The 12,949-nt window shown below is 43.5% G+C and overlaps 2 non-coding genes across 2 annotated transcripts; one reads left to right on the top strand and one right to left on the bottom strand.

Annotated features, from left to right (window-relative positions):
* Positions 1–1,222: 1,222 nt before the first annotated feature.
* Positions 1,223–1,295, bottom strand: TRNAG-UCC. Its single transcript has one exon. It is a non-coding gene; the product is annotated as a tRNA-Gly (tRNA).
* Positions 1,296–1,664: 369 nt separating this feature from the next.
* Positions 1,665–1,771, top strand: LOC112580033. Its single transcript, XR_003104391.1, has one exon. It is a non-coding gene; the product is annotated as a U6 spliceosomal RNA (small nuclear RNA).
* Positions 1,772–12,949: the final 11,178 nt, after the last annotated feature.

The raw sequence follows: 12,949 nt of genomic DNA on the forward strand, positions 1-12,949 counted from the left end.
TTCTTCTTAATAGGAATCCAGGATAAGAAAGGTTTGTGTGCACACATCTACACAGACTTCCCTATACACATTCACACAATCCTACACATGCTTAGACACACATCCACTTCTACAAACATTTCACACACCCACAGTCAGACACAGACTCACACTCATGTTTAGTGATACAAAGATTCATATATAGACTCATCCACACACACTCACAATTACATACTTGTAGACATACACACTCACACAGCAATTTCCCAACCCCGTCATTTAAATAACTCATCACATTTTTTCCATATCTACATATCACATATGCTTTTATTTCCTTATTTTTTTCCTTTGAATGACTCACATTTTTATTTAAATAAACTGGTTTTTAAAAGAAAGTGCTATAAATGGAGGGTCCTCATCTTTCCCATTATCTCTTGACCTTTCTTTTCACCAAACCCAAGCATACCTGCTATAAGTGGAAGAGGGGACTGGGTGTCACCACCTTCAGGAAGCCCCTGACCACGCAGTTGTGCATACCTTGCACTTAGAAAGACCTCCTGCTTACTTCAGTGCTCTACTCTCAGCATCTTAGAATTCTTAATACTGTATTAACTATAATTATAATGCATTTTCATTTTGCCTTGGAAACCACAAAGTCTGTAGCCTCTTCTGCCCTTGAGCACACAGAGTATCCCAGCCTCGGAGACATTCACGGCTCCCTCCATTGGAGAAGCTGACCGAGGGCAGGTCACATGTCACACAGCCCGGACCTTGGAGTGCAAACAGGTGGAAGTTCGAATCTCAGCCCTATTTACCAGCTGGGTAACCTTGGGTAGGTTACCTACCCTGACAGAGCACCCAGGACAAGGGTACAAATGGAGGCCCACAGGCCATGTGTCTAAAAGTCTTCATGGTAAAAATTAAGCTCACAAATTTGTCAAATAAAACATGTTCTAACCTCTTATTTTAAAAAATATATGTTCATTAAAATAGTCAAAATATACATGTAAAGCTATGTTTTTTACATGTCTGAAAATTGGAAAAATATCAAAGACGATGGAACTAAATTATGTTGTATTGATGTAACAGTGATATCTAAATGAGAAACTTTTAAAAAGTATAATTAAGAAATTTCTATATATTTATTCCATAAAATTTGTTTTTCTTGCCTTCATTTTAGCAAAATCACTCACACTGGTTTTTTTCTTTTTCTGGCCATGCCACTTAGCATGTAGGATCTTAGTTCCCCAGCTGGGGATCAAACCCAGGCCCCTTGCAGTGGAAGTGTAGAGTCTTAACCACTAGACCACCAGGGAAGTCCTTAACCCTGTTGTTATAATCAAGATTTTTATGTAATTGTGTGCTATTGGCAGTAATGATCCAAAGGAATAAAAAATAAATTGAAGTTACAGCTCAAAGGACACAAAACTTGAATACATTTTCATAAAATGCATAAATTAAAATTTTTTTAATTAGCAAATTAAAAGTATTTTAGATATTTTCTGAAGTTATTCTTCTAGAATATTTTACTTATGTTTTTTCTTTTAAAATTAAATACTTTATCTTTTAAAATCAAAAGGCAAAATACAAATGACAAAATTAAAGTAACATTTGAAGATAAACTGCTTCAATAAAGCTAGAGATGTTAATTTTTAAATTTAATTCCAATAAATATTAAAAAATAAGTGCTTGCTTTGGCAGCACATATACTAAAATTGGAATAATACAGAGAAGATTAGCATGGCCCCTGCACAAGGATGACACACAAATTCATGAAGCATTCCATATTTTTGTAAAGTAATTAGCCTCCAATTAAAATAAATAAATTAATTAAAAATAAGTAAATGGGAAGGAAATCTGAAAAAGAGGGGATATATGTATACATATAGCTGATTCACTTTGCTGCAGCAGAAACTAACACAACACTGTAAAGCAACTAAACACCAACAAAAATGAATTAAAAAAAGAAGCAGCAAAAAATAAAACTGCTAACAATCCTAGAGTCCAAATGTCTGATAGTTAATGTAAAGAAACATAGCACACTTCATGCATTTTACATCTAGATCTATGTATATTCAAATTTAAGAGTGATGTGAATCTTTAATATTTCAAAATGATCCTTTGCTGCTGTGTTAGTTACATATTGCTGTATACCAAATTACCATAAATTTAGCAGTTTAAAACAAGACAGATTTATTATCTCACAATTTCTATGGTCGAGTCCAGACTCAGGGACTTCCCTGGCAGTCCAATGGTTAAGACTTTGAGATCCCAGCGCAGGGGGCACAGATTGATGCCTGGTCAGGGAAGTAAAATCGCGCACGAAAAAAAAAGAATCCAGATTCAGTTCACCTCTTATTAAACTGCAGTAGAGATGTCAGTCAGGGCTGGGGTCTCAGCTGAGATTCAGATGGGGAAGGAACTACTTCCAAATTCATGTGGTGGTTCAGGACTCAATTCTTTATGGGCTGCCAGACTGAGAAGAGAATCTCAGCTCCTTCCTGGCTGTTGGCTGGAGACCATCCTGTTTCTTGCCATGTGAGTCTCTCCATATGGTGGCTTATCTCATGAAAGCCAGCAAAAAAGAGTCAACAGGGAGAGTCAGCAAGCAAGACAGTAGTTACATCTTATGCAAGGTAATCACAGATATGAAATCCTATCAGCCTGGCTGTATTCTATTGGTTAAAAGCAAGTCACAGATTCTGCCTACTCAAGAGGCGAGAAGATGACACAGGAGTGTGAATGCCAGAAGGTGAGAATTAGGTGGGGGGAGCAGGGGCTGGCATTTTAGACTCTGTACCCCATAATGGCCATGCACCTTGCTTGCAAAGATTGCACTAATGTGTGAGTACATCCAGAACCACAAACTGGAATGCAAGGAGAAGCCTGAGAGTTCCTTACGCATTTATGCTATCAAAGAGGAAGGATTTAGCAAGATAATATAGTATATTGAGTTGGCCCAAAAGTTCATTCGGAATTTTCCCCTAAGATATCCTGGAGGGACTTCCTTTGTGGTCCAGTGGTTAAGACTTCACCTTCCAATGCAAGGGGTGCTGTTTCGATCCCTGGCTTGGGGAGCTAAGATCCTTCATGCCTCACAGCCACCCCCACCCCCAAAGAAGCAGAAGCAATACTGTAACAAATTCAATACTTAAAAAAAAGATGTTCTGGAAAAATCTGAGGGAACTTTTTGGCCCGCCCAATGTTTGCTCTTATCGGAATGCTTCCAATTTTCAAATTATCCCTCCACTAGAACCAGAACGAGAATGTTCATCTCCCACGCTGACAGCAGCACTACCCATGAACCTTTCTTGCCTTCAGACACAACTGTTATTTTAAAGTCTAAGAAATGGGGAGATGTGCTGAATGATGTTAATCAGGAAAGAGCATGTTTAGGACTACAGGTTGCTCTGCGACAGCCCCGGATGCCAAGTGACAGACACCTCCATGTGCTTTTAATAAATTCTTTCTTTCTGTGTGCATTGTTGTTTGTTGTTCAATCGCTAAATCGTGTCCAACTCTTTGTGACCGCATGGATGTAGCACCAGCCTCCTCTGTTCTCCACTATCTCCAAGGGTCTGCTCAAATTCATGTCCAAGCATTTTTTACCCATGCTTATGATATCTGAGAATGCTTGAGCATCCTAACATGGCAGCTGATTCCCTCAAAAAGAATAATCCATGAAAGAGAGCAAGAGCACAAGGTAGAAGCCATATCTTTTATGACCTAGTTTTAGAATTCACACACCATCATTTTTGCAATAATCTTCTAGTTACACAGGTTATTCCTATTCAATGTGGGAGAGATCTGTACAAGGGTATCAGCAGTAGGCAGAATCCTAAAATCGCCCCCCAAGACTCCTACTTCCGGGTGTATGTGCCCAGTAGAATCTTCCCTCCCTTGGGTGTGAGATTTGTGAATATAATGGGCTGTCACTCTCATGGTTATGTGATACTATCTGGCAGAAGAGATTTTGCAGATGTAGTTAAGGCCCCTAATCAGTTGACTCTGAGTTAATCAAAAGGGAAAATATCCTGAGTGGCCTGAACTAATCAGGTAAGCCCTGAAAAGAGATCAGGAAAATTTAAAGCATAAAAGAAAATAAAAGGCAAAAAAGATTTCTCTTGCTGGCTTTGAAGAAGTAAATAACTATGTAGGAACTGCCTATGGAGAAGGCCATTTAGCAAAGAGCCAAGAACACCCTCTAGGAGCTAATAGTGTTGCCCAGTCAACAGCTAGCAAGAATATGAGCACCTCCATTAGACAACCAGAGGGAAATAAATTCTGCCAATGACCCATGAACTCAGAAGAGGACTCTGAGCCGGAGATGAGATCACAGCCCCATTGACACCCGATTTCAGCTTTGGGAAGCCCTGAAAACAGATCTTCTGATCTACAGAAACTGTGAGAATAAACAGGTGCGGTTTTAAGCTGCTAAATTTATGGTAATTTGTTACACAGCAGTAGAAAATGAATACCAGTGTGAGTATCAGAAGGCAACATTACTGGGGGCCATCTTGAGACTGGCTACTAGAACCTGATACTGTTAGATTTTTAATTTTTGTTTTTCTTGTTAGTGTCAGTCCACTTATCTTCCCTCTCATATGCATACCTTCTCTACACTTCACTCACTCACTCAACTTCTCCTCCCTTGATTCCTTCATTCCACAACAATTCCTGATCCCCTACTTTATTCTTACACAGTGGGTTACTGGGGACACAGAAGTGAGTCACGTGTGTTCCCTGACCTTCCAGAGTTCCAGTTTGGAGCAGGAACATTCCATGGTATTCCTCAGTCTCCTTAAAGCTACTCCCAACATAAGCCATACATGGTTCAGACCCCAGGACTTTCCAGAAACCTGTTTCAGCACATTGATCCATCACCAAACCACAAATTTAACCCCCAAAGCGTTGATGTACAGCAGATTCTGCTGAAGTTTCCAAGTAGAGACCAAGGATGGTATTATATCATATGCATGCATGTGTGATAAGTTGCTTCAGTTCAGTTCAGTTCAGTCGCTCAGTCGTGTCCAACTCTTTGTGACCCCATGAATCGCAGCACGCCAGGCCTCCCTGTCCATCACCAACTCCCAGAGTTCACTCAGACTCATGTCCATCGAGTCAGTGATGCCATCCAGCCATCTCATCCTCTGTCGTCCCCTCCTCCTCCTGCCCCCAATCCCTCCCAGCATCAGAGTCTTTTCCAATGAGTCAACTCTTCGCATGAGGTGGCCAAAGTACTGGAGTTTCAGCTTTAGCATCATTCCTTCCAAAGAAATCCCAGGGCTGATCTCCTTCAGAATGGACTGGTTGGATCTCCTTGCAGTCCAAGGGACTCTCAAGAGTCTTCTCCAACACCACAGTTCAAAAGCATCAATTCTTCGGCGCTCAGCCTTCTTCACAGTCCAGCTCTCACATCCATATATGACCACAGGAAAAACCATAGCCTTGACTAGACGGACCTTTGTTGGCAAACTAATGTCTCTGCTTTTCAATATGCTATCTAGGTTGGTCATAACTTTCCTCCCAAGGAGTAAGCGTCTTTTAATTTCATGGCTGCAGTCAGCATCTGCAGTGATTTTGGAGTGATTAAGTTGCTTCAGTCATGTCTAATTCTTTGTGACCCTATGGACTGTAGCTTGCCAGGCTCCTCTGTCCACAGGATTCTCCAGGCAAGAATACTGGGGTGGGTCGCCGTGCCCTCCTCCAGAGAATCTTCTGACCCAGGGATTGAACCTGCATCTCTTATGTCTCCTGCACTGGCCGGCAGGTTCTTTACCACTAGCTCCACCTGGGCAGCTCACTATACCACATATTACAAGCCAAATGTTATCAAATTTTGTATTAAACTTCTCTGTCCTTAGGCTCTATGATTCAGAACGTCTTCTCCCAATCCTTCCCTGCTAAATATCTTTATTATTCTGATAAGTTCTTTTTTGTTTTCATATTCCACTTGGCAAAACAAAAGCTTCATGAGCAACCCAATCAATGTGGACATGGGTGAATGAGGGGTTTGCTTCCCTGATTCTGCAGGCAGCTCCACCCTAGCCCTTGTGACCGTAGACCAGGTACATTCTGTTTCAGTTGCCTAGCCTGCATTCTGGTAAAGTCCCCAAGGGAAGAATGGAGGCTCCCTGGGGACCCCAATCAGGATTTTGAAGTTCTTGGAGGAAGGTGTTAGGTAAATAGCAATGCCAGGTAATGTTGTCTAGGGCCTTCAGATTGAGGGCACGGGAGCAGATCAAAGGCCGTGTGGACAGCACCTAAGATCCAGCTTCCAGAAAACTGCAGTGACCCCAGCCAGGGCTTCTCAGGGTCCCTCTGGGTTTGAGACTGAGTAGCTGAATGTCCTGGTCATCATTCTGGAAGGCAGTCCCCCACCCTGGTAACATGCATCCTCGTCATCCTCCCATCTCCTGATGAGGGTTCTGTCTTCACTTGCTCCTCACACACTCTCACACAGACCTGTGGCTTGAATACCCTCCTTATGATGGATGACTCATCAGTCTCCTGCTCTGCCTTCTCCCCTGAGTCCCAGACTCATCATACAGCTGTTAACTGATACATCCACTGGGATGTCTAATGGGCATAGCAAACTTCCTTGTCTAAAATGGATCTCTACTTCATCCTCCTCTCTCCCCAACAGCCCTGGGGGAAATCAACTCCTCCCCAATCTCAATAAACAGTTCCATCATCACCCACCCAGTTGCTCAAGCCAGAAACCAAGGAATTATCTTTGATTCTTCTCTTTCTCCCATCACCCAACTATAACTCATCAGCAAATTTTGTTGACTTTCCTTACTAGATGTATTCCCAGTATATTTTCTTGTCTATGTCTGCATGACTCCCACCCTGATGATCTGTGTCACTGCCATCTCAGGCCAGGGACCACAGTTGCCTTCTCACCATGCTCCCTGCTTCCTCTCCTGCAACCTCACAGTCTATTCTCCACATAGTAACCTGAGAAAACATTACTTCCCTACTTAAGCTCTCCAAGTCATTATGTCGCTGACAAGCCCCTGTATGATCTGACCCCTGCCTGGATCTTGAACTTCAGCTCCTCCCACACTCCCTTGTACTCTGCTCAAGCCATACTAGCATTTGTTCTGATCACTGAACACATCAAGCTTGATCCAATCTCAGGGCCTTTGCACATGCTGTTTTCTCTGCCTGGAATCCTCTCCTCCCTGCCACCTATTGTGTAGCTGGACCTTTCTTGCCATTCAGATCTCAGTCCAAAGGTCACCTCCACACACCCTGTCCTGTCCTTACATACAGCTGGCCCAACCCTGGTTTGCCTTCCTCATTTTGTCATCTTTCCTGCATAGTTCCTATTACTACCCAACTCTCTTACTTTTGCTTGTTTGATTGTCTTCCCCCTCGAACTTTACTCCAAGAAGGCTCTCTGGTTCACTGCTCCATCTCCAGCCCCTAGTCCAGTGACTGACAAACAGGACCTGCTCAGGAAATTTCTCTCAGATTCACTCATTCATTTAGTCAGCACATATTTATTGAGTGCTTACTGCTTAATGACTTGGGGAGCCCCAGGGTACAAGGTGAACCAAGATGTCTGGTGTTGATGGGTTCCAATTCAGACTTCACCATTACCTAGCTCCAACCTTTCCTAACCAAGCCTGTTTCCTCATCCATAAAGTGGTATACAGGGTAGGACTATTATGGACTAACTTGTAAAAGCCTACCAGACAACCTGGCATACCGCAGGTACTCATTAAATGAGTGCTTTCATCCCATGACCAAGGGTGGCTCTGTCTGCTAGAAAATGTGGATGCAAGCCGAGGGTGGGGTGGCGCTGAGACAGCTGTGGAACAGCTGGATGCCCTCATGGGAAAGAAATCAAGAACAGATGTGGGCGGGAGGACCCTCAGGCCAAATGCTGACCCACTTGGCCACAGGAACAAGGGAGACAGGACCATAAACAAGCCAAGAGAACTTATTAAAATAACAGAGAGAACGGGAACAGCCTCAGGGCCACAAGACCTCTTCCAGGGGCCTTCCAGCTCCAGCCTCTGAGACTTCAGGTCAGGCCAAAAAATTTCTCCAGGTCTCAGAGCCCTGCCTCCCACCCGGTCAACCTAGGTGTCTGCTGGCCAGAGGCAGAGAGAAGTCTGGCAGGGACTAAAAGATATCAGGCTCCTGGACAAGATTTGAAAACAAAAGTTGTCTTTCCCTTCAATAGAAAGCTGTGCAGTCACAATAAAGGATGAGGATGCTCCTTATCTCTTAGAATGGTCTCTAAGAGATATTGTTGAGTATGAAGAGATGAATTTTTAAAGGATTTTTAAAAAAACATGTACATGTGTCTGCTCATATATCTAGTCACTATCTCTGGAAGGATGCTGATGGTTACTGAGGTTACTGATTCGGACCTCCCTGGTGGTCCAGGGGCTGACTCCACTCTCTCAATGCAGGGGGCCTGGGTTCAAACCCTGGTCAGGGAACTAGATCCCACATGCCACAACTAAAGATCCATAATTAAGACCCGACACAGCCAAATAAATAAAAGAAGTTAGTGGTGATCGTTTTCTCTCCAGAATGGAAATGAGGGCTTGAGGGGTGTGAAGGAAGGAAATCTTTTCACTAAAATGTCCTTTGTCTCTTTTGAATATTGAATTACTTGAATACTGAATCACTATCTACTCAAAAATAAATGCTTAATATTTGAGAAGGAAAATGATTTACCCCTCCTCTTCCATCAAAGGGAATAAGGGATACCATACTTTTTCCAGAATGATCTATCTAAAAACTAAAGCCAGTTCCATTGTTCCTCCTTCTCTGTTTAAATCCCTTCAATGACACATAGTTAAATATATTGTACAACCTCAAAATAAGAACATTTGTTGAATGAGTGAGTAAATGAATAAATGCATGAATAAACCAAATGCTTTCTCCCTTGATCTTTATGTACTGATATAGAAAAATGTCCACATTAAGCAAAAAAAGAATATCACAGAATATTTAGTCAAGAACGATCCTATTTTTGATAAATGAATTCTACTGCAGATTGTAGTCATATTTACATAAGTTATTATATATGTCTGTGCTATAAGTACATACATATTTATATATACATAAAATTATATTGCATATTAGCATATTCATTTATATATCATATACATTTGTATATACACATGTATGTATAGTTATTAGCCAATAAACAGAAAAAATCTAGAAAGACTCCAAATTTGCTGGTTCTATATCTTGATCTTAGTGATGATCAGTATGAAGATGGGTAAAAACTCACTAATCTGTACTTAAGAATTGTACATATTTCTGTATATAGCTATATCTCAATTTTTTAAAAGGAAAAAAAAGACATATGCCCAAATATTATTAGATATCTTCTCCTGGAATGGCTGGGATTATGCGGGCTTTGATTTCTAATATATATCTGAATACTTTGCAGCAAGCACACAGTTATAAATCTTTTAAAAATATATATACCTTTAAATTTGTATTTTATTTCCAACTCTTTTTAGCACACAAAGCCTTTCCCTTCTTTAACCGCCTCCGCCCTTCCTTCCAGCCACATCAAACTGCTTCTGCTCCCCAGTGCGTCATTCTGTTTCTCACCTTCAGGACTTTACTTTCCTGTTCTCTCTTCCTGAGATGCCCTCTCCCACTTCCTCAACTCCTCCCACCTACCTACCTAAGTTCTTCTAGTCATTTACGTCTCAACTGAAATGTCACTTCCTCCAGGATGCCTCCCTTGACCTCTCCAGGCTGGGTCAAAGGCTCTAGAAACACTTCAGAGTTGACTCTGTTGGTCTTGACTCACCTGTCCATCTCACTCATCCAACCATGAGCTCCTTGAGGCAGAGACTGGAGTGATGTGGCCACAATCCCAGGGTGCCTTGGCACACAATTTGAAAAATGCTGCTCTAAACCATAAACTAAGAGACAGAGGCCAAAGCTGCTCAAGTGGCAGTGGAAAGGGTTTGGTGTTTCCACGCTGGCTGAAGCACACTGACAAACATTCAGAGAAAACCTATTTGCAAAGAGAAGAAAAAGAATTAAAATATAGAAAAGAAGCTAAAAGGCCCCACCAGGAGCAAAACAAGAAAGGGCAACCACCTGATGCAGTATTGCCTGTAATTGGATTCTATCATCTCACCCCAGAATTCATGTCTGACATTGAACTCCTCATCTGTTGCCCTAAACCAGTTCCTTCCATGGTCTAACCTGCACTTAGGGATGGTGGCAGCTCCATCCTTCTAACTGCTCAGGCCAAAACTTTGCATCATCCTTGATGTTCTCGTTCTTTCAAATGCCAAATCCTATTAGTTAGCAAATTCTGTCATTGTTTGCCTCCAACAGATGTCCAGAACTTGAGCATTTCTCCCCATCTCCATGCTACTGGCCCAGCCACCATAACCTCTCACCCACACTAGGCCACAGCCACCTCACTGGTACCTCTGCTTCTACCTGGTCTGTTCTCAACTCAGTAGCCAAAGGGAACCTCTTATAATGTAAGTCTGTTCTGGACTCTGAACTCTAAGGGTCCCCATCTTGCTGCTACTGCTGCTGCTGCTGCTAAGTCACTTCAGTCGTGTCCGACTCTGTGCGACCCCATAGATGGGCAGCCCACCAGGCTCCCTTGTCCCTGGGATTCTCCAGGCAAGAACACTGGAGTGGGTTGCCATTTCCTCCTCCAATGCATGAAAGTGAAAAGTCAAAGTGAAGTCGCTCAGTCGTGTCCGACTCTTAGTGACCCCATGGACTAAAGCCTACCAGGCTCCTCTGTCCATGGGATTTTCCAGGCAAGAGTACTGGAGTGGAGTGCCATTGCCTTCTCCACCATCTTGCTCAGAGCCAAAGCCAAAGCCCTTAACATTGCCATGGGGCCCTCTGACCACAAAACCCGTTGCTCTGGCTCTTCACGCACAACAGCTTCCTCATTGTTCCTCAGACATACCAGGCGCAGTCCTGTCTCTGAATCTTTGCATTGGCTCTTCTCACTGCCTGAAATATAGTTCCTCAGATAACCTGATAACTGGCTCCCTTACTTTCTTCAGTCATGGTTCAAATGTCACTTGCCAGCACGCTTATAAAACAGAAACAGCGCCTGCCTCCTCCTACCACTCTCAGGCCCCTCTCTTTTGGGAGGAATCACTGACTCAGTGTGTTCATGTACAAAAAAGTATATTTAAAGAATTAATTCCATTTATGACCAAATATTTACTGAGCATGTACTATGTCCCAGAATTGAATTAGGCAGTGAGGACAGTTTAAAGCTGCCTTCCTCAAATGACCCAAAACTGGTGTCTTGAACCACGTTCCCCAGAAAACTAACTATTCTTCCTCTTGTTCCTTTAATGCTATGCTATGCTATGCTAAGTCATTTCAGTCGTGTCCGACCCTGTGCAACCCCATAGATGGGCAGCCCACCAGGCTCTCCCATCCCTGGGATTCTCCAGGCAAGAACACGGGAGTGGGTTGCCATTTCCTTGTCCAATGCATGGAAGTGAAAAGTGAAAGTGAAGTCGCTCAGTCGTGTCCCACTCTTAGCGTCCCCATGGACCGCAGCCTACCAGGCTCCTCCATCCATGGGATTTTCCAGGCAAGAGTACTGGAGTGGGGTGCCATTGCCTTCTCCGTGTTCCTTTAATAGGGAACTATAATTTTGGAGGTACTTAAAACCCATCGTAAATCCTGAGGTAGGCTCCCTGGGAAGTCCCAACATAGGTACAGTCATCAGCTGGGAATCTTAGGCCTGGCTCAGCTGTTACCCTCCCCTACCCTGCAAATCTAGCTACCAGTCTGGACTGCTGTGACAAGGTTGGCCCAGGAAGAAATTCCGCTCCTTCAGTCTCTGGGCTGCCACGGAAATCCCAGGGGCTGGGCTGCCAGGGCCATGAGCAAGAACGTAGGACAGGCTATGGAGGCAACTTGATTTCTTTTTACTTTTTTCCTTCCTTTTTTCTTCTTTTCTGGTGCAAAGGCTCCTTCACACCCTCCCTCAAGTCAGGATTTCCTCACACCCTCCCTCTGTCAGAGCTCCTCACACCCGCCCTCATTCAGGGCTCCCTCACACTCTCCCTCAGCCAGGACTCCTCACACCCACCCTCCCTCAGTCAGAGCTCGTCACCCAGGGCTCCCTCACACCCTACCTCACCCAGGGCTCCTCAGTCTTCCTTCACCTTTAAATAAATAAATATATATATATATATATAAATTTAGTTAGTCATTTTGGGTTGCGTTGGGTCTTAGTTGCCCGCAGGGGCTCTTCCTCGGGCTATTTGCAGGACACGCGTTCAATAGTCGAGGCGCCGCAGGCTCAGTGAGTGTGATGTGTGCGCATGTGCAGTGCAGGTTTTGTTGCCCCGCGGTATGTACCATCTTCGTTCCCGAACCTGGAATAGAACCCAAGTACCCTGAATGGGAAGGCAGATTCTTAACCAGGGCTTTCCTGTGGATGGTGAAGAATCTGCCAACAATGCAGGAGACCTGGGTTCGATCCCTAGGTAGGGAAGATCCCCTGGAGAAGAGAATGGCAACCCGCTCCAGTATTCTTGCCTGGGGAATTCTGGTCCCATCACTTCATGGGAAATAGATGGGGAAATAGTGGAAACAGTGTCAGACTTTATTTTTCTGGGCTCCAAAATCACTGCAGATGGTGACTGCAGCCATGAAATTAAAAGACGCTTACTCCTTGGAAGGAAAGTATGACCAACCTAGATAGCATATTGAAAAGCAGAGACATTACTTTGCCAACAAAGGTTCATCTAGTCAAGGCTATGGTTTTTCCTGTGGTCATGTATGGATGTGAGAGTTGGAGTGTGAAGAAGGCTGAGCGCCGAAGAATTGATGCTTTTGAACTGTAGTGTTGGAGAAGACTCTTGAGAGTCCCTTGGACTGCAAGGCGATCCAACCAGTCCATTCTGAAGGAGATTCAGCCCTGGGATTTCTTTGGAAGGAATGATGCTAAAGCTGAAACTCCAGTACTTTGGCC

The sequence above is a fragment of the Bubalus bubalis genome, chromosome 17, assembly GCF_019923935.1.
Source record: "Bubalus bubalis isolate 160015118507 breed Murrah chromosome 17, NDDB_SH_1, whole genome shotgun sequence".
NCBI classification, from domain to species: domain Eukaryota; kingdom Metazoa; phylum Chordata; class Mammalia; order Artiodactyla; family Bovidae; genus Bubalus; species Bubalus bubalis.